The sequence below is a fragment of the Neofelis nebulosa genome, chromosome 9 (genome assembly GCF_028018385.1).
Source record: "Neofelis nebulosa isolate mNeoNeb1 chromosome 9, mNeoNeb1.pri, whole genome shotgun sequence".
Lineage (NCBI taxonomy): Eukaryota > Metazoa > Chordata > Mammalia > Carnivora > Felidae > Neofelis > Neofelis nebulosa.
Genome location: NC_080790.1, coordinates 35,268,292 through 35,289,717, shown reverse-complemented (window position 1 = coordinate 35,289,717; position 21,426 = coordinate 35,268,292). Strand labels below are relative to the sequence as shown.

Sequence of the window (21,426 nt, the reverse complement as noted above, 5' to 3'; positions counted from 1 at the left end):
AAAAAGATTTTATTTGTAGGTAATCTCTACTGTTTTTAAGCTTTTTAGTCTCAGAACTGCTTATATCTTAAACCCTAAGACCTCAAAGAGCGTTTGTTTAATGTGTTATATCTACCAATACTGTATTAGAAATTAAAATGAGGAAATTTTTTTTTTTCCTGAGAGAGACAGAGACAGGGAGAATGCCTGCGCAAGAGGAGGGGAGGTGCAGAAAGACTGGGGGCAGAGGATCCAAAGCGGGCTCTGCGCTGACTGCAGCAAGCCTGATGTGGGGCTCAAACTCACAAACCATGAGATCATGACTGAGCCAAAGTCAGATGCTTAATCAATTGCGCTACCCAGTCACCCTTAAAATGAAGAAATTTTTAAAACACAAGAAATTACAAGCACACAGTCCACATTATCATGAGAGTGATGATGCCATTGCATGTCATATAGTCTCTGGAAAAACTCAGCTACGTACTCATGAGAGAATTAGTGGAACAATTAAATGACAACTTAGAGTTATTATGAAAATTGTTCTGTACTCCAGACCACCCTGAAAGACATTCAGGAATGACTGATCTCTGCAAAAGAATTACTAACTGAAGTCTAACCTGAAAAGAAAAATAAAAACTGCCTGAAGCAAGACTTTTTTACTTTATTGAATTTAAGAAACCTGCTACAAATTTTATCTTCACATTGTATGATATAATGACTCATAAGTTGTTCTACAGCAAGTTAGGATCCCATCAGAAATTTAAGCTATTTCTGCTTTACATTTATTTATTCAAAGAACACTGCATCTGGCAAAGGCTGCCCAATCTTATAATATATTCAAAGTCCATCTGGAATTTTATACAGCCTTAACATGCCACCATGCATTTTCCCACTTGCTATCAATTTTTAAATTTAAGTAACAAAACAAAAGGATTAGAAGTAACCAAATTTTCCAGCATCACCAGACCACCATCCTCCCCAAATCATTACGGACACAGAAGCCATCATCTTCCTACGACGCAACTCACCTTTCTCCTCTGCTTTGATTAAAAGAACAAAAACAAAACACAAAACCCCCAGTCACTTTCAATCACCAATGGAATCACAACTAAACTTTCATGGCTAAGAAATTTCCCAATGATCAGTCCTGTCATATGTTGGACCTATTCCCCTCCCAACCCTACCCTTTTCCTGGGAAAGAAAAGAAAGAAAAGAAAAGAAAAGAAAAGAAAAGAAAAGAAAAGAAAAGAAAAGAAAAGAAAAGAAAAGAAAAGAAAAGAAAAGAAAAGAAAAGAAAAGAAAGGAAAGGAAAGGAAAGGAAAGGAAAGGAAAGGAAAGGAAAGGAAAGGAAAGGAAAGGAAAGGAGAGAGAGTGAGAGAGAGAGAGAGAGAGAGAGAGAGAGAGAGAGAAAGAAAGAGAAAATTTATTCATGTGCCTACCAATGTGTTCTGAGGATATCTGTGAGGAAGACATAAAAGTCCTGCCCTGATATGGGGCACCTCCGGGCCTCAGCTGGTTGAGTGTCCAACTCTTAATTTTGGCTCGGGTCATGATCTCATGGCTCCAGAGTTCAAGCCCCATGTAGGGCTCTGAGCTGACAGTGAGAAGCCTGCTTGGGATTCTCTATCTCCTTCTCTCTCTGACCCTCCCCCACTCGTGCTCTCTCTTCTCTCTCTCTCTCAAAATAAATAAATATACTTATAAAAAAAAAAAAGTCCTTCCCTGATAGATTATAGTTGACCCAGGATCACAGATAAAAATTTATTATCTCAAGTGTGGTATTATAAACTTCTGTAGGGTGCTCCAGAAGCATGACAGAGGAAACTAATGTAGCCTGAGGAGCCAGCAGAGCCTTCTGTGAAGAAGCATAGTTTAAGTGAGACCTGAAGGAAAAGGGGGGGTTGGGGTGGGTGGGTCCGCATCATTTTTAAACTAGAGAACGCAAGACTGCACAAGGCTGGCCCAGGCCTTATCTGTACTTGAACTTGGCTAGACCATGAGAATTTCCTTCTTCAACTACCTTCACATCTGGTTGACTATATCAGTGGAGAGCCACATTTAGGGTGACTGGAACTGTCCTGGTTTTAAAACTGAAAGTTCTCTGTTCAGAGAACCCGTCAGGATGGTTGGTCACCCTAGCTCTCATTTTACTCAACCTGAGTATGACCCTTTGGCCTAATGAAAGAAAACTTACGGTCTCATAATGGTGAAAATTTAAAAGACTAAAACTACCAGATCTCATTAAGAACATAAACCACCTGGAATTCCCATACATTAACAAACAAAGTAAAAGCTGGCTGGACCACTGTGGGAAATTTTTTGGCAATATCTACCGAAGTAAATTTACACCCACCCCATAAATCAACAATTCCACTTCTAGGTATTTACCCAAGAGTAATGAGAGTTTAAATACACCAGAGGACTTGTACAAGATGTTCCTAGCAGCTTTGTCATAGGAGCCAAAAACTGGAAACCACTCAGATGTCCATCAACAGAAGAAGGAATACTACTGGGCCAGAGAAAGGAACAAGTGATAACAGGCAAGAGCACCAATGGATCCCATAAGCAGGGAGCTAAGGGAAAAAGTGAGGTAAAAAAGGGCAAATACTGTAGGTACTCCATGTAGATGAAATTAAAAACTTGGCAAAACTAACAGATGGTGGGTAGACATCTGAACAGTGATTACCTGTGGGAGGCAGAGGGCAGTAAGGACCAGGAATGGGCATAAGGAATCCAATAGGGTATTAGAAAGATTCTCTATCTTGAGCTGAGTAGTAGTAATATGGAGGTTTTGTGGGTTTTTTTTTTTTTTTTTTTAATGTGTATTTATTTTTGAGAGAGAGAAAGAGAGACAGAGCGCACGCACAAACCGGGGAGGGGCAGAGAGAGAGGGAGACAGAGGATCCGAAGTGGGCTCCATGCTGACAGCAGAGAGCCTGGTGTAGGGCTCCAACTTCCAAATGGTGAGACTGTGACCTGAGCCGAAGTCAGACACTTAACCAACTGAGCCACCCAGCCACACCCAGAGCTGAGTACATTTTATGTGTACATAAAAATGTACACATGTTTAGAAAATTTACTGACCTGCACACTTCACCCATTCCATTGTATTTTATATCTTGACTTAAAACAATTTTTTTTACAGAACTAGGACTTATGCTTCTGGACAAATGAATTAACAGGGACCAGGTCTACCCTCCTGTCGGAAACAACCAAAACAATTCAAAATTAATAAACAATTTACACAGCAGACAGCAGACAAAATACAGGAAACACCAGTTTTCTTAACACTGGACCACTGGGCATCAGGTGATGAGGAAGAGTAATTCTTGAGAGACAGGAAGCAAACAAGAGATGAGCCCCCTAACATTACTTAACTGCCTTGAGAGAATTTCCTGGCAACAATAGAAGGAGAAGAAACTGAGGCGAAGCCTGGCAGAGTCCCAGAGTTAGGGAGACAAAGCTGAGCAACCAGGGAGATCAAAGCAACTAGAGAGCAAAAGACAGTACCAAAGAACAAAGAAAACTTGGACACTGGAGGGGGTGATCCTCGATCTCAATACCAATCAAAGCACATGAAGAAACTACCAGAAGCCAAGGAAAGAATCATTAGAAAAGAATCAGAAGGAACAGTGCCCAGTGATCACACAGGGCCATGAACAGATTTGTTCCCAAACAGCTACACTGGAAAAACTCATAATTCGCAGCGTATTGGGTAGAGTACACAGAAAAGTCTTGCCTAAGTAATGGGGAACAATTAAGCCCTAGATTGAGCTCTGACTGCTCCATGTTCATTTAGCAAAGATATGAAAGTCATAAACACAATAACCAAAAGGATCAAACTGTTACCAAGTAACCTGAGTGCATCCCAGAGCAAAACTCAGTAAGATTTACAGGAATAGGAAAATATCCAGGACGAAGAAAAGTAAAATTTACCAGGTCTACCACACACCTAATAGAAGGCCTAAATTCAAGACTGCCCATACCAACCGTAGGCAGAGTGAAGGCACCAAAACTCTTACACTACCTATGTGAATATAAAATGGTACAATCATGTTGGCAAACAGTTCACGGTTTCTTAAAAAGCTAAAAATACCCCTATCGCATGGATAAAGCCATTCTACTCCAAGAGAATGTATGTCTGTACAAAAACTTGTAAACAAATAACCACAGCAACTGTATCTGTAGTAGCCAAAAGCTGGAAACAAGTAAAATGTCCAATAACAGATGAGTGAATAAATAAATGGTGGTACATCCACACAATGGACTGCTACTCAACAATAAAAAGGAACAAATCATCAGTGCTGACAGACACACTGTGTTCATGGATTAGAAGACCTAACATTGTTAAGATGTCAATTCCCCTCAAATTGATTAATGGATTTAACACAATCCCAATCAAAATCCCAGCAGGCTTTTTCTACAAGTTAACAAGCTGATACTAAAATTCAGATGGAAATGCAAATGATCTAGAATATAGCCAGCCAAAAGAACTCTGAAAATGAGAAATCAAAGTTGGAGGGCTAACGTTACTTGATTTCAAGTATTAAAAAGCTACAATAATCAAAAGCAGGTTATTGGCAAGAAGAGCAACAAATGGATCAGTGGAACAGAACGGAAAAGCCAGAAACAGAGCCACACATATGCGACCAACTGATTTGACAAAGCCACAAAAGCAGTGCAAACGGAGAAAGTGCAAAGCTTTCCCACAAACGGTGCTGGAGCAACCGGTTATGCACACGCCCCTCGCCCCACAAAGAAAGGAAGTTAGGTATGGATGACTCGCACTACATATAAAAATTAATTGAAAGTGGGTCGTAACTTAAATGTTAAATCTAAAACTATGAAACTTCTACAATACAGGAGAAGACTAAATGACAGCAAAGCATGAAAGTAAAATTGATTCATACTTTCTGGAAGGCTCTTTGGGAACATGTATTACTAAAAACCTTAGAAACTGTATACACATGCTCTCTGAATCATACAAAAAGAAAAAAAAAGACAATCCCCCAAAAAAGGTACATTTATTTACTAGGACAGTCACTGAAGCGTTTTTTCGATTCCTTTTTCTCTGTAAACTACTAAACAATCAAAAATAATTCTACAATGGTACACTCTATTTACAGTTGTGAATTATGTGACATATGAATTACCAATATAAGAAAGATGAGCCATCCCATACTATAAAATATAACCTTTTTCAAAGCTTTAAGCCATATGGAAACCAAGGACCAGAAAATTTATAGTCTACCATGGACAAAATGGAAACAAGAATCAATCACAGAGTAGAGGATTACAATAACATTTCTTTTTTTTTTTTTTTTAATTTTTTTTTCAACGTTTTTTATTTATTTTTGGGACAGAGAGAGACAGAGCATGAACGGGGGAGGGGCAGAGAGAGAGGGAGACACAGAATCGGAAACAGGAAACAGGCTCCAGGCTCCGAGCCATCAGCCCAGAGCCTGACGCGGGGCTCGAACTCACGGACCGCGAGATCGTGACCTGGCTGAAGTCGGACGCTTAACCGACTGCGCCACCCAGGTGCCCCTACAATAACATTTCTTACAGACATTTTCTGCAGTTTATTTCCCTCTGGGAGCCTTTCACTAATGAGCTTCATAATTTCTCAAAATTTCTTATAATCCTGTCACCCTTTCCTATCCTATTTATAGTCATTTATATGAAAAGATATACAGTCATAAGCAAGTTTTTTTAAAGTCTTTTCAAATAAGGGAAAAAAAAGAAAACATTTCCCCAACTATACAGAGTACTGAGTAATCTGAAAACAAAGCTGAAGTAATCTGAAAAACAAACCTCAACAAAGGAAATGGACTTGCTACTTAAACTAGAAAAACACAACAAAGGAGTCAACCATATTACACCTGAAAGGCAAAATAAATTATATAAAAACCGGAAATAACATCTTTTATTTTTGCTATCTCTAGAGATGTCTTTCCAGTATCCTAACCTTTAATAATTTTTCGACCAGGTTGAAATTAATTCCTGCCAGGAAGCATAGTTTCACCCACATGCATTTCCAATACTCTTAAATGTAAAAGCAAGTTCGGCCAACCAGCTATTTTTACAGCCTTACCACAAAGACTCACAAGTCCCCACAGAATGAAAATATTCATGCAGCTTTAAAGACTAATGTCAAGAGTGGGGAAAAAACACAAGACAAAGCAAGAGATCGTGGAAAAAAAATTGTGCTAAAAAGAATGAATTTATAAAAAATCTTTATTTATGCAACGAAGCTACATAGAACCAAGATATTGTATCAGATGGTGTCCAAAGCTATACTTTATTCCAAGATCTATAAATACTGGCCAACAGAAAGGTTTAATTTGGCTGTGAAGAAATGTAATTTTTCCACTAAACTATGGGCAGTGGGGAGAGGAGATCAGGCTCATAAAGTGGTATGATTGGAAAAGTAACCCTTTAATCGAGGTAAGAACTCTAAACTACTCTTATTTAACCTAAGATGCAGTTTACCCTCTATCTTTCACTCAAGGGAATTAAAAAAAAAAAAAAATTCAGGAGTTGATCTGATACGCAGTATCAAACACGTACACGGAAAACACAAAATAAATAAGCTTTCAACATCATATAGCAACCTAGCCCTTAGCAGTTCAAGGTCTTCCACCAGTGAAATATAATACATCCTTTGGAAGTTTAAAACATTAATGCAAATTCCAATGTGGGTTGAAAACAATTGCTGATTAGAGTAAACATGTAATGGTATTTCATCATTCTATTTCTATATCAGAATGAGAGCTCATCACATAACATTTCTATTCTACCAAGAATGATTTTATTCCCCATTCTTTTTTACTAGTTTAAGGACAAAAGTAGGGCAGAAGAAAGTCTTTTCCCTAAAAACAACTTGAAAATACGCATTCTTGGAATTTAAGTACTTCTGCCTTTCCCTCCTCCAAAAAAGACTCAAACTACAAAAACAAGTTTACATCTAAGAAATGTTAAAATTTAATAAATACTAACAGGGGCACCTGGCTGACTCAGCAAAGCATATGGCTCTTAATCTTGGGGTTGTGAGTTCGAGCCCCACGCTGGGTGTAGAGATTATTTAAATAAGTAAACTTTTAAAAAATACTGATAATGTTATGCCAAGGGAATTTATGAAGGGCCTTTTAAAGGGTGCAGCATTGGGGCGCCTGGGTGGCTCAGTCGGTTGAGCGTCCGACTTCGGCTCAGGTCACGATCTCGTGTTTCGTGAGTTCAAGCCCCACGTCGGGCTCTGGGCTGATGGCTCAGAGCCTGGAGCCTGCTTCCGATTCTGTGTCTCCCTCTCTCTCTGCCCCTCCCCCGTTCATGCTCTGTCTCTCTCTGTCCCAAAAATAAATAAACGTTAAAAAAAAAATTAAAAAAAAAAAAAAAAAGGGTGCAGCATTGAGCCTGGGTGGCTCAGTCGGTTGAGCTTCCGACTTCAGCTCAGGTCATGATCTCACAGTCTCTGAGTTCGATCCCCGCATTGGGCTCTGTGCTGACAGCTCAGAGCCTGGAGCCTGCTTTGAATTCTGTGTCTCCCTCTCTCTCTGACTCTCCCCCCATTCATGCTCTCTCTCTGTCTCAAAAATAAAATAAAACATTAAAAAAAAATTTTAAAGGGTGCAGCACAGGACCTGGGACAATTATTCTGAGCATCAGTTTAGAAGGTGTGTAGAGGGGTAGCTCTCTGAGGGAAAGAGGGCACCCGGAGGGCTTCTGAATGACCACAACTTCTCCGTAACTGTAAGCATCTTCATTAGGAAATATGTAAGACATTGTTGCTGTATACTAACCTCTGCCAATAAGTGCTGTACGTATTAAGTAAAATATCTCTTCCAGCTAACTCATAGCTCCTTACCCTGCCCTTGCCCGCTTGTGGATGGTGATGGTGGTGGGGGTGGATGGTGGTGATGGAGCCGCTGATGGCGGGGAACAGCAACATGCTCCAGGAAAGATACACGGTGAGGACTCAGTGTCCCATACAAGGGAGAAGCCCTAGGAAATGGCAACAACCAGTCTTGTGGGGTTGTGCTTCCCAAACGTGCGAGGGGCACACTGCTGCTCTTCACTGTACACCCACCCACACTCTTCTATTCGTCTTATACTTTTTATGACATAATGGGACCTGTGCACTATAGCCCTGAAAGGGGAAACGTTAAGTATGAAAAGAGAAAATGTTTTAAGCCCACCAGCTCTCTATAATGCCTTACAGTGTTGTTTATTAAACACATAGAATAAAGCCAAGAGCCCTTCTTATATCTTGGATGAAAAAAACAAGGTAACAGAGGAAAAGAATAGAGACTATCTGGACTCTAGGTCTGGAATCTGTGTTGTGCCACGATGCCTACTTGGCTCGTAAGGGAAGGAATATGGCCCCTGAAAGCCTTACGATAAATGGGTGAAGGCAGAAGCTGCCATCAAAGATGCCTCTCACCTCAGCTCGGCAACAGAACTGGCCAGATCCAAGAGGATTTTCCTAAGTATTCTCTCCACCTCTCTGCAAGATTTTCCCATCTATACCGTCCCATTCTTAACCAAAATTGTCATGATACAATTCTCTTTACTCTTTTGTAAAATGTATAGGTGACCAGGGTACTCAAACTTGTGAATGACCATTTCCTAAAAGCATGTGGTATCACTTTAGAAACCCCCCAACGGGGGTCAGGTGTCCTTCCTAGGTATTTCACCTCTGCCACAGCACTTACTACACCATGTTAAAACACCACGTGCCTGTGACCCCAGGACAAAAGGCTTTCAGAGCACAGAGTAGTGTCTGGTCACTGTTAACATACCTAGCACCAAGAATAGACACTTGATTATTTACTGAAGGAATAAGAACAAGATATTGGAAGGAGCATGGCCCACTAAGAAGGAATGGATTTGGGATTTCCAATTCTAGTTCTAGAATGTCACTCACTTGCTTGATGTATAATCCTGAATAAGGTATACCAAACACAGCAATAATAATCCTTATCTACCACCATCACGATCATCTATCAAAATGCCACCTCAGTAAATATTTGGATTTTCTCAACTTCATTCCTTCCCTTTGGAGAGATCTGAAAGCTTAAAACGAATTCCTAGTTTCCCACACACAAAAAGTTGTGCAAGGAACTGGCATAAAAGGTATTGAGAGGCTATGAGCCCAATGAGGCTGGGGTCACCTTCCTGAGACCCTTAGCAGTTAGCCAGGAAAGCTGAAAAAGTGAAGCTTTGATGCAGCAACGTCCATTCTCAGGTGTCATGAAAGGAGTGAGCGTCAACAGCTTCTGGATATGACCTCTACAATCTTGGACTGAGGCTTTAGGTGACCACTGCCAACTTCCACTTTCCTGGCTCTGCAGGACAACTGAAAAAGCATGCTGCCAGCTTAGCTGCAGGGAAAGCTTCAGAGGGAGCAGCTTCCCATATGGGTCAGTTCTCTGAACTGTTACGGGAGTCCTCCTGGGGCCGAGCCTAGGATACGACCTTCAGTCTTTCCATTATTTCATAAGCACCTAATTCCCAGTAATAGATCATATGTAGGCTGGTTTCTGTTTCTCTCAAATGATTCCGACTGATATAAAAAGGACTGTTTTCTGCATACCACATGATTTGCTAGGTACTTTATTCATTGTATTCCACATAACTCTCAAGACAAGGAGGGTAGGTAACAAGTAGAAAGTATTAGTAAGCCCCTTGTAAAGAGGAAGACACTAAGGCTCAAAATGATTGATTCATCTGCCCAAGGCACATGACAAAATCAACATTAATATCCATGTCTGGCTCCAAAACTTGTTTTTCTACACAGCCAAACTGGACAAACATAAAATGGGGTATAGCCATATTTACCTTCTCCAAAGTAAATTTTAAAAAAGAGATAAATAAAACAGAAAAGCAGCAATCAGAGGACAGAATATTGGTCTGTCTAGGTAACCTTGGGTCAAGGACTTAGCCACAAAGTACAGTTTGAACAGATTACGTATAATAAGGTCCTTCCAGGTCTAAAATTCTATAGTTTGAAATGCAAAATGAAAACATACTTTGAGCAATTCTAAATACAGGCTACGCGCGCGCGCACACACACACACACACACACACACACACAGGTAAAAGCACTAATAGAAACACAGGTGGCAATAGGAAGCTACAGAATTCAGTGTGTTATTACTGTACCTCAATGCTCAATGAAACAATTTAAAAAGTAATCTGTGGAAAATTTTAGATTAGCTACTGACTACAAAAATTATTTTCATTCAATTAGTCATATGAAAATACAAAACAGGAGTCTACAAATTAAGTTGAAGCTAAAACAAACCTTTAAAGAAGCTTAACAAAATCTAACTATTGGAATGTCTCACTTAATAATCAATAAACAATGTGACATCAATTTTAAAGTATTAATAAAGTACTAGCTTTGTTTAGGCTAAGAGCTTTGTTTAGGGGCAGCTGGGTGGCTCAGTCAGTTGAGCATCCAACTCCTGATTTTAGCTCAGATCATAATCTCACGGTTGGCAAGTTCAAGCCCCGAGTCAGGCCCCACGATGGGTGAGGAGCCTGTCTGGGACTCTCTCTCTCTCTCTCTCTGCTCCTTCCCTGCTTGTAATTGAATGCGCACTCCCTCTCTCTCAAAATAAATAAATAAACTTTTTTTTTTTTAAAAAGGGAAGTTTAAAAAGATAATAGCAGCCATTAACATTCAAAGTAACGGATCAATAAGAAAATGTGTATCATAAAACATAATTAACTTGCCAAATAATAAGCCTCGGTAATATTTACAGTTGATAATAATCTGGTTAATGAGACACAAACTTGCCATAACTGCTAATTATAAAATGTCATTCCCCAAAATAAAAACATTTTAAACAGCAAGAGAAAAATGTCCTTATAAATGAACATTTATTACTTTTAATGCTGTAACAAAAAATAGATTTTTGTGCCAACTCCAATCAACTGGTAGTAGCTGCTTGGAAAGGACTAAGTAAGAAGGGTCTCCAGGGGCAGAGTTAGGGCTCGGTGTCTCAGATTTGCCATATTTGGCCCTGGACTCAGAAAAGGAGAATGTCAGGCTGACATCAACGTATCTACACACGTAACAGACTAGACTAAGAAGCAAAAGACCTATGCGCTATACTCTCATAATGTCAAACTTCCTAAGAAAATACAACAGACATCTAGAATTCGAATATGTTTAGCCTTATCCCTGCTAATAAAATTTGTGGTCAAAGTACAAAAACTGGAATGAAGAAAAAGTTCTTCAAATGCCAGGGTAATTTCTTTTCTTTTTTAATGTTTATTTTTGAGAAAGAGAGAGAGAGAGAGAGAGAGAGAGAGAGAGAGAGAAACGAACATGGGGGAGGGGCAGAGAAAGAGGGAGACACAGAATCTGAAGCAGGCTCCAGGTTCAGAGCTTGTCAGCCCAGAGCCTAATGTGGGGCTAGAACCCATGAACCATGAGACCGTGACCTGAGCCAAAGTCAAACGCTTACCCGACTGAGCCCTCAGGTACCCCATCTTTTTTTTTCTTTTCCTTAAGTTTATCTATTTACTTTGAGAGAGGGTGTGATAGGTGTTGGGGAGGGACAGAGAGGGAAACAGAGGGAATCCCAAGCAGGCTCTGCACTGCCAGCACAGAACCCTCTAACCTGAGATCATGACCTGAACCGAAGTAGGACACTCAACCGACTGAGCCACCCAGGCACCCAGCCAGGGTAACTTTCTATTGTATTTTCCCTTCTCTCTTTGGTATTCCTCTTCCGAGCACAGCTGGCTCTTGAACATCATGGGCTTGATGTGCAGGGGTCCACTTATAAGTGGATTTGTTTCAATAAAAACAGAATATAAATGTATTTTCTGTTCTTATGATTCACTTAATAACATTTTTTTTCTCTAGCTTACTTTATTGTAAGGAGACAACATACAATATGTATAGCATACAAAATGTTAATTGACTGTTCATGTTATCAGTAAACCTTCCAGTCAACAACAGGCTATTAGTAGTTGAGTTTTTGGAGAGTCAAAAGTTATACACGGACATTTTACTGTGCAGAGGATTGGCACCCCACACCCCTGCACAACTCAAGGGTCAACTCTACTACAAATTCGACAAATGGGCTGAACGAATCACAAAATAGACACAGCTGCTGATGAAATAAGTCACCAAAGTATTGTATCACAGAATTCTCCAAATAAGCCACACAAAAGGGCTAAGAAATAAAAGAATGACACCAAGTGAACAGAAATCACCAACTTCTGTTACTAGCAATTCCATAAAGAGAACAGAGAGAACAGAAGGACAACACAGGGACGCCTGGGTGGCTTAGTTGGTCAAGTGTCCGACTTTGACTCTCGTCATGATCTCATGGTTCGTGAGTTCAAGCACCGCATCAGACTCTCTGCTGACAGCGCAGAGCCTGCTTCAGATCCTCTCTCCCTCTCTCTCTGCCCCTACCCTGCTTGCGCTCTCTCTCTCAAAAATAAAAATTTTAAGAGGCGCCTGGGTGGCTCAGTAGGTTAAGCATCTGACTTCAGCTCAGGTCATGATCTCGTGGTTCATGAGTTCAAGCCCCACATCGGGCTCTGTGCTGACAGCTCAGAGCCTGGAGCCTGCTTCAGATTCTGTCTCCGTCTCTCTCTGCCCCTTCCCCACTCATGCTCTTTCTCAAATATAAATAAAACATTAAAAAAAAATTAAAAAAAAATAAAAATTTAAAATATAATAAAATTACTAAAATAAATAAAGAACAACACAGAAACAGTAATCTTAGATGAAAACACTCCTGAGCTGAAAACAAAATAAAGGTCCTCCCTCACTTCAACATATTTACCAAAAATAAACAAAATGGTTACTGAATCAAGTCCAACATGTAGACATAGTCTGGTAAAATTTCAGAACACCAATTCTAAAGGAGAAAAGCTTCCAGAGGACAAAACATGTTACCTACAAAAGAGTGAGAATCAGACTGACATCAGACTTCTTATCAACAACACTGAATTCCAGAAGACAATGAGGCAATTGCTCCAAAGTTCTGAGAGGAAACTATTTTGAACCTAGAATTCTATAAAAAGCCAAACTAGCATTCAAGTGTGATGGTAAAATAGAGACATTTTAAGGCAGGCAAAGATTTAGAAAGTTCACCACCCACAGACGCTTGCTGAAAAAAACTTTGATAGCGACACATTTCAGCAAAGCAAAACACAAATGTAATTCAAAAATAAAGATAACTTGGATACAAGAAACAGTAGCAAGAGAACAAATGAGTAAAACGAAGATATAAACCTTAAAAAGCAGCTATGTAATGTAAGATGGACTCATATGTAATAAGTACTGAGAACAGTGTCTGGTACGATGTGCTGTTACTAAGTCATCACTACTTAACTCTAAAATTCCAGAACAGGGGCGCCTGGGTGGCTCAGTCGGTTGAGCGGCCGACTTCGACTCAGGTCATAATCTCACGGTCCGTGAGTTCGAGCCCCGCATTGGGCTCTGTGCTGACAGCTCAGAGCCTGGAGCCTGTTTCAGATTCTGTGTCTCCCTCTCTCTGACCCTCCCCTGTTCATGCTCTGTCTCTCTCTGTCTCAAAATAAATAAACGTTAAAAAAAAAATTTTTTTTTTAATTCCGGAACAAAATGCTGTATAATGTCAACATTGGAAGGTAGAGGACAAGGAAGACAATGTACGCTCAATGTTTTTCCTTATTCTAAGGGGAGAATAACTGGTGGGAAAATATAGGGTTAACTGCATCTGTTTAAATGTAAGGATACCTGTTTTTTTCCTTTATTGACTTAAAGATTTTCCCATTACAAATTATTTTAACAAAACTTAATAGAAAACAGGCAAAAGGTTTAAACAGAAAAGGAAATATAAGGTGGCCTCTATAAAAAAGCCACGCTATTGTAAGAAATGTAAAATAAAACTATACCAAGGTATCATTTTTGTTTACCTATTAGATTAGTAAGGATCAAAAGCCTGATATGATAGTAGGAGCGCCTGGATGGCTCAGTTGGTTCGGCGTACGACTCTTGGTTTCAGCTCAGGTCATGATCTCACAGTTCGTGTTTAAGCCCCACATTGGGCTCTGCGCTGACAGTGCGGAGCCTGCTTGGGATTCTATCTCTCCCTCTCTCTCTGCCCCTCCTCCCCCCCTCAAAAGTAAATAAATAAACTTTAAAAAAAGGCCTGATAGTAAACGTATTGGTAAGGGTGAAAGGGATTAGGCACCCATTCACTGATGGTAGGTATAAACTGGTACCCTATCTGAGGCAGGCAATTTGGCAATGTTTATCAAAATTACAATGTACAACCTTGAGACCCCACAATTGTGATTCTAGGAATCTATCCTAAATATAGATACTCTGTTCATACATGCACTAAATGATATGCACTCTGCAGAATTGTGGAACAGTAAAGGATGATAAACCCAGTCCTCCACCAGTATATAGGGGTCAAATTATACTACAAACTGTGGAATACAATGCAGTCAGTAAAAGAAAGTAATAATATGGAAGGATCTCCAAGATAAATGAGAAAAAAAGCAAGGGCCAGGAAAAGTAATACAGTGCATCAGAAGTCTTCAAAAGGTGAACTTGAACCCCTCTGTGAGTACATGAAGACATTCCATGGGACACAGAAACACAGGTTTAAGGAAGCTGATTTTTTTTTAAGTGATGAAGATTTTTTTTTTTTAAGTTTATTTATTTTGAGAAAGAACATGTGCATGAGCAGGGGAGGGGCAGAGACAGAGTTAGAGAATCCCAAGCAGACTCCCCACAGCCAGCACACATCCCAACACAGGGATCCAACCCATGAACTATGAGATCATGACGCGAACCAAAATCAAGAGTCAGTTAGATACTTAACCAACTCTACCCATTGATATTTTTAATAAGCTATAGGCCCAATGTGGGGCTTGAACTCATGACCCTGAGATCAAGAGTCACATGCTCTACCAACTGAGCCAACCAGGCACCCCCCTAAAGAGATCAATTTTTCTTTTTATTTTTAGGAGATCAATTTTCATTTACTTTTTAAAATGTTTATTGATTTTGAGAGAGAGCGGGCCTGCATGCATGCAAGCAGGGGGAGGATCAGAGAGACAGCACAAGAGAGGATCCCAAGCAGTCTCCACACTGTCAGTGCAGAGCCTGACAAAGGGCTCAGTCTCACAAAAAACTGACTGAGCCACCCAGGCGCCTCCAGGAGACCAATTTTTACATCAACTTCCTCAGATACTAGTTCCTGTTCTGCCTGAGAACTAGCACAAGGTAGAGGCATCTGGCTGACCCTTCTTTTCTCATTTCCACGACCTTCTTATCTCTCTACCACCTTCAACCTTACAGTGAAACACAACCCCGGAGAGTAAAAACCAAACAAACACACAATATAATCTCTAAGAAGCCACTTGAACCAAAACATCAGAAACACACACCGTGGGTTTTGTGTCTTATACATACCTCAGTTACAAAAGAAGTGTGGTATTAGCATTGGGGTATTCGGGTATTAGGATGTTATGGATTCAGAAATATTTAACACTATGGCACTTCATGTCTCCCTACCAAATTGATAATGAACAATTTCCATTTAAAGACTTCACTTTTGGGGGCGCCTGAGTGGCTTGGTCGGTTAAGCATCTGACTCTTGATTTCTCCACACTGGGTATGGAGCCTGCTTGAGATTCTCTCTCTCCCTCTGTCCCTCCCCAACTGAATGGTGGTCAAAAAATACCATCACCCCAGGGCACCTAAGTGCCTCAGTAGGTTAAGCATCCAACTCTTGATCTCAGCTCAGGTTATAATCTCATGGCCATTAGCTCGAGCTCTGCATCGGGTTCTGCACTGACATCGTGGAGCCTGCTTGGAATTATCTCTTGCTCTCTCTCTCTCTCTCTCTGCCCTTCCCACTCTAGTGCTCTCTCTCACAATAAATACACTTCAAAAAGATGGGGTGCCTAGGTGGCTCAGTTGGTTAAGCATCTAACTTTGGCTCAGGTCATAACCTCACAGTTCATGGGTTTGAGCCCCGCACTGGGCTCTGTGCTGACAGCTCAGAGCCTAGAGCCTGCTTCGGATTCTGTGTGTCCCCCTCTCTCTGGCTTTCTCCCGCTCACACTCTGTCTCTCTGTCTCTCTCTCTCAAAAATAAGTAAACATTAAAAAAAATTTTTTTAAATAACACGTCCACTATACTTCACTACAAAATAATTTTTTAAGACGTTAAAAAAAAAAAAAATCACACCTGAGAAAACAGTCCCAAGAAAACAAAACAAAACAAAAAAACAGGTGCCAGGCTAGCTCAGTCAGTAGAGCATCGACTCTTAATCCCAGGGTCTCTTAATCCCACGGTCCTGAGTTCAAGCCCCATGTTGGTTATAGAGCCTATTTAAAAACAAACAAAAGGGGCGCCTGGGTGGCGCAGTCGGTTAAGCGTCCGACTTCAGCCAGGTCACGATCTCGCGGTCCGAGAGTTCAAGCCCCGCGTCAGGCTCTGGGCTGATGGCTCGGAGCCTGGAGCCTGTTTCCGATTCTATGTCTCCCTCTCTCTCTGCCCCTCCCCCGTTCACGCTCTGTCTCTCTCTGTCCCAAAAATAAATAAAAAAACGTTGAAAAAAAAAATAAAAAATAAAAACAAAAAAGAAAAGAAGAAAACAAGGAGTGTAAAAACTAACAAGACCATCACAGCAAGACTCCAAGCATTCTCAAAAGTCTATCTTAGAAATCAGAAGGAAATGGCTGCCTTGGATATGCATAGTACTCACTAAAACCACAAAAAAAGAGATTCCAAAAAAGTCAGTGTGATTTAGCTGCCTAGTTTGTCAATGAAGACTGGCTTGACCATTCAGGTTTACTGGTGATCATTTTCCAGGATTGAATAAATGAAATCCGTAGTTCCAACAATCTGATGAAAATATATTTAATAAATATCAATTTACATATATTTAAATATATTTTAAGTATATACATAAAATTCATAATCTTCCCAGACATAAATTTAAAATGTAAAGGTTTATTTATTTATTATTGTTTTTTTTTAATGTTTTATTTATTTATTTTTGAGAGAGAGGACATGAGTAGGGGAGGGGCAGAGAGGGAGAGAGAGAATCCCAAGCAGGCTCCATGCTGTCATCACAGAGCCCAACATGGGGCTCGATTTCACAAACTCCAGGATCATGATCTGAGCCGAAATCAAGAGTCAAGACACTTAACCAACTGAGCCACCCAGGCACCCCTAAAATGTAAATGTGTATTTAAATGAACATTATTTCAACTTCCTCAAACATTTCTGAATATATTAGTTTAAATAAGGTCCTGGGGGGCCTGGGTGGGCAGCTAAGGTCTGACTTCAGCTCAGTTCATGATCTCACCGTCCTTAAGTTTCAGCCTCTCACTGGGTTCTGTGCTGACAGCTCAGAGCCTGAAGCTTGCTTCGGATTCTGTGTCTCCCTCTCTCTCTGCCTCTCCCCTGCTGGCTCTCTAGCTCTTAAAAATAAACATTTTTTAAAAACTTAAGTGAGGTCCCTATGATGGTTAATTTTGTGTCTCAAATTGGCTAGGCTAACCATTGCTCTCATTCGAAATATAATCTAGGTGTTGCTCCCAAAATATTTGGTAGATGTGATTAACATCAGCTGAATCTAAGCAAAAGCGTGTCCTCAATAATCTGGGTGGGCCTCATCTAAACAGGTGAAAGTCCTCATGAGCAAAACTGTATTGCTCTGAGGAAGAGATTCCACCAACCAGCCTACCAGTCACGATTTCCAGCCTCTACAATCATATAAGCCAATTACTTGCAATAAATCTATTTATGATTTACATAACCAGTTGGAAATTATATAGGTGTGTGTAAGTACACAGGAGGTATGTATGCGTGTGTGTGTGTATATGTATGTGTATATGTATACGTATAAAATCTACAACTGGTTCTGTTTCTCTGTATATATACACGTATAAAACCTACAACTGATACAATTTACAATAGATAAAAGAGTAAGAAGTACAATTAACAGTCATTTGTTAGGTGTTGTTGGTGTTACTGTGCTTCTCAGAAAATGAGACCACGAAGGATTCTAATCACTGGTTAATAAACCTCTTCCAAGTCTGGTGGTTTCAAATTCTCTTCTTTCAGCAAAACTGAAGGAGGACCTAATTGAATTGTCAGCTACTAAACCATTATTAAAAATCACTTTTGATGAAAATCTGCTATATGATTTTTCACATACAACTCAGAAGAACCAAGAAAGAAACACTTGTAAGCTCTGAGGGCAGAGATTTCTGTTGCTTTGTTCACTGCTTATCCCTGGAGCTTAGAAGGGTCCAGAACATAGTAGGAGCTCAAAGTACATTCGAAAAATGAATAAATGAGCAAAACTCCACCATTCTCATCTAATAACTTACATGAAAACATTTTGTCCAAAGCTACATCTATAAACCCAAAAATCACAAAGAGAAAATGCCAAACCCTGTCTCATTCTAGCAATGAGTTACATTTACACAAGCATTCATTAACTAATTGGGAGTGAGAGGAAACCCCATCTATCTTGTTAAGAGATGATTTCCGGTAAAAATGTATTTTTATGTGTAATAATTATCATATTTTTAATAATACTAGTACTATAATAAATCCAAAAGAAATTTTTAAGACTCTGAGCCTTATGAACGCAGGAAATATAAATGTTTTTAATTTTTATTTACACATTTTGTTGCAGAGAAGGATATGATGATGAATAAAACTTTCATGCCTAAAATACATTAGGCTAAAATTCTGTGGAGAAAACAAAATGGAAAGGAGCTCAAGGAAAAAAAAGGATCACATAAAATTTCAAACTGTTAGAACAGAACTGGTTCTCCCTATTTTTAACCTGTGATGGTGGGCAAATTGTTACATTATTTCTCTTCCACTGGAATACTTTATTTATTGTTTATCTTTTTAGAGTAAGTGAGTGAGACAGTGAGACAGAGAGACAGACAGACAGACAGACAGACAGGGAGGGGCAGAGAAGGATCCAAAGCAGGCTCCACACTGACAGCACAGAGCTCAATGTGGGGCTCATGCTCAGGAACCGCAAGATCATGACCTTAGCAGAAGTCAGTCGCTTAACTAACTGAGCCACCCAGGTGCCCCTCTACCAGAATACTTTAAAGTGTGATATAACAATTTATTTTTAAACATCACTGTTTACAACATACGAAATACTACATCTTTGCGACTATTTTAAGTAAGCTCTACACCCATCATGGGGCTTGAACTCACAACCCTGAGATCAAGAGTCACATGCTCTACTGAGCCACTGAGCCAGCCAGGCACCTCCACAACTATTTTAAGCTTTAGATATCAACTTTGTATTTTTTTCATTTTTTTTTATTTGAATAAAATTGGCACACAATGGTACATTAGTTTCAGGTGTACAATATAGTGATTTGACAAGTTTTACATTAGGCTGTGTTCACCACAAATGTAGTTATCATCCATCACCATACAACCAATTACAATATCACTGACTATATTCCTTCTGCTGTCTTTTATTCCCATGATGTATTCATTCCATAACTGGAAGCCTGCATCTCCCACTCCCCTTCACTAATTTTACTCATCTCTCCACCCCCACCCACTTCTGACAACCATCAGTTTTTTCCTCTATATTTATAGCTCTGGTTCTGCTTTTTGTTTGTTTTTTGTTTTTAAGATTCCCATATGAGTGAAATCACATGGTATTTGTCTTTAACATTTCACTTAGCATAATACTCACTAGCTCCATCCATGTCGTCACAAATGGCATGATCTCATCCTTTTTTAAGGCTGCATAATATTCCTACGTGTGCGTGGGGGGGTGTGCGCGCGCATGTGTTGTGTGTTATCTTGGCTATCATAAATAATGCTGCAATAAACATTGGGGTGCATATATCTTTTTGAATTAGTGTTTTTGCTTTCCTTGGGGACGTAGGCAGTACTACTGGATTATATGGTATTTCTATTTTTATTTTTTTCAACGTTTTTTTTTTTTTTTTTTTTTTTTATTTATTTTTGGGACAGAGAGAGACAGAGCATGAATGGGGGAGGGGCAGAGAGAGAGGGAGACACAGAATCGGAAACAGGCTCCAGGCTCCGAGCCATCAGCCCAGAGCCTGACGCGGGGCTCGAACTCACAGACTGCGAGATCGTGACCTGGCTGAAGTCGGCCGCTTAACCAACTGCGCCACCCAGGCGCCCCTCTATTTTTAAATTTTTAAGGAATCTCCATACTGTTTTTCACAGTGGCTGTACCACTTTACATTCCCACCAACAGTATACAACAATTATATGTCAACTTTACAGGGACAACTGCATGACTCTGTCAGTTGGGCATCCAACTCTTGACTTTGGCTCAGGCACGATCTCACAGTTTGTGAGTTCGAGCCCATCAGGCTCTGCGCTGCAGAGACTGCGTGGGACTCTCACTCTCTCTCTCTCTCCTTCTGTTCCTCTTTCTCTACCTCTCTCTCTCAAAATAAATAAAAAAAAAAGATGTCAACTTTACAGTGTACAGGGGAGTAAAGGTTTTTTTAAATAATTAAGGGAAATAATTTTGAGAGCAAAAAACATAAAAACCACTATACTGTGCCATCGTTTTTGTTTAAAAAAAAAAAGTTGGGAAAATGCATGTATACACATATATACTATTTCCTTCTATATACATTGACTTTTCTCTAGAAAAGACACCAGAAAATAGTAACAATGATAATCTGTGGGGGAGATTTAGGGCTTTGGAGACTTGATGTGGGGAGTTTTAGGGCTTTGGAGACTTGATGTGGGGAGTTTTTACACTATACTTTGGTACCCTTTAAATGTTAGCCCATATTCAAATATTAGCTTTCAAAAACAAATTTTTAACAAGTAAAATAAAACGTGAAGAAACAAAAAAAATGTGAAGGTAAGTATTACAAGACTACAAATAGGATGAATTCTTTCCTAAAAAGAAGAAAATTTGATAAAACCAATACAAGGCAAGGAAGGAGGGAGAAAACACACACAGAAGTTAAAATAAAATATGATTAAATACAAAAGAATTAAATATCCTTACTGAAGTTAGAGACCCTCGGAATGGGTTTAAGGAGACCAAAAGATGAAAACAAAATTAATCCAGCTGTAAGTGGATTAAAGAGATATGACACTCCAGATTAAAAATAAAAGGATTAAAAAATGTATAAACTAGGGTGGCTCAGTCAGTTAAGTGTTGGACTCTCGACTTCAGCTCAGGTCATGATCTCACATTTGTGGGATTGAGCCTCCCATCAGGTTCCATGCTGACAGTGCAGAGTCACTTGGGACTCTCTGTCCCTCTCTCTCTGCGGGCCTCGAACCCCACAAACCACCAGATCATGACCCGAGCCAAAGTCAGATGCTCAACCAACTGAGCCACCAAGGCGCCCTGGGTAGGCATAGAGATTACTTTAAAAAATAATAAATTACCTCGATTTTTTTTTAAAAAG

The 21,426-nt window shown here is 39.8% G+C and overlaps 1 protein-coding gene and 1 non-coding gene across 10 annotated transcripts in view; both read right to left on the bottom strand.

Moving 5' to 3' along the window:
- MTA3 (metastasis associated 1 family member 3) overlaps positions 1-21,426 on the bottom strand; it is a 226,089-nt gene that overhangs the window by 132,899 nt on the left and 71,764 nt on the right. The gene's annotated exons all lie outside the window — the stretch shown is intronic.
- Positions 14,860-14,932, bottom strand: TRNAK-CUU (transfer RNA lysine (anticodon CUU)). The gene has a single exon. It is a non-coding gene; the product is annotated as a tRNA-Lys (tRNA).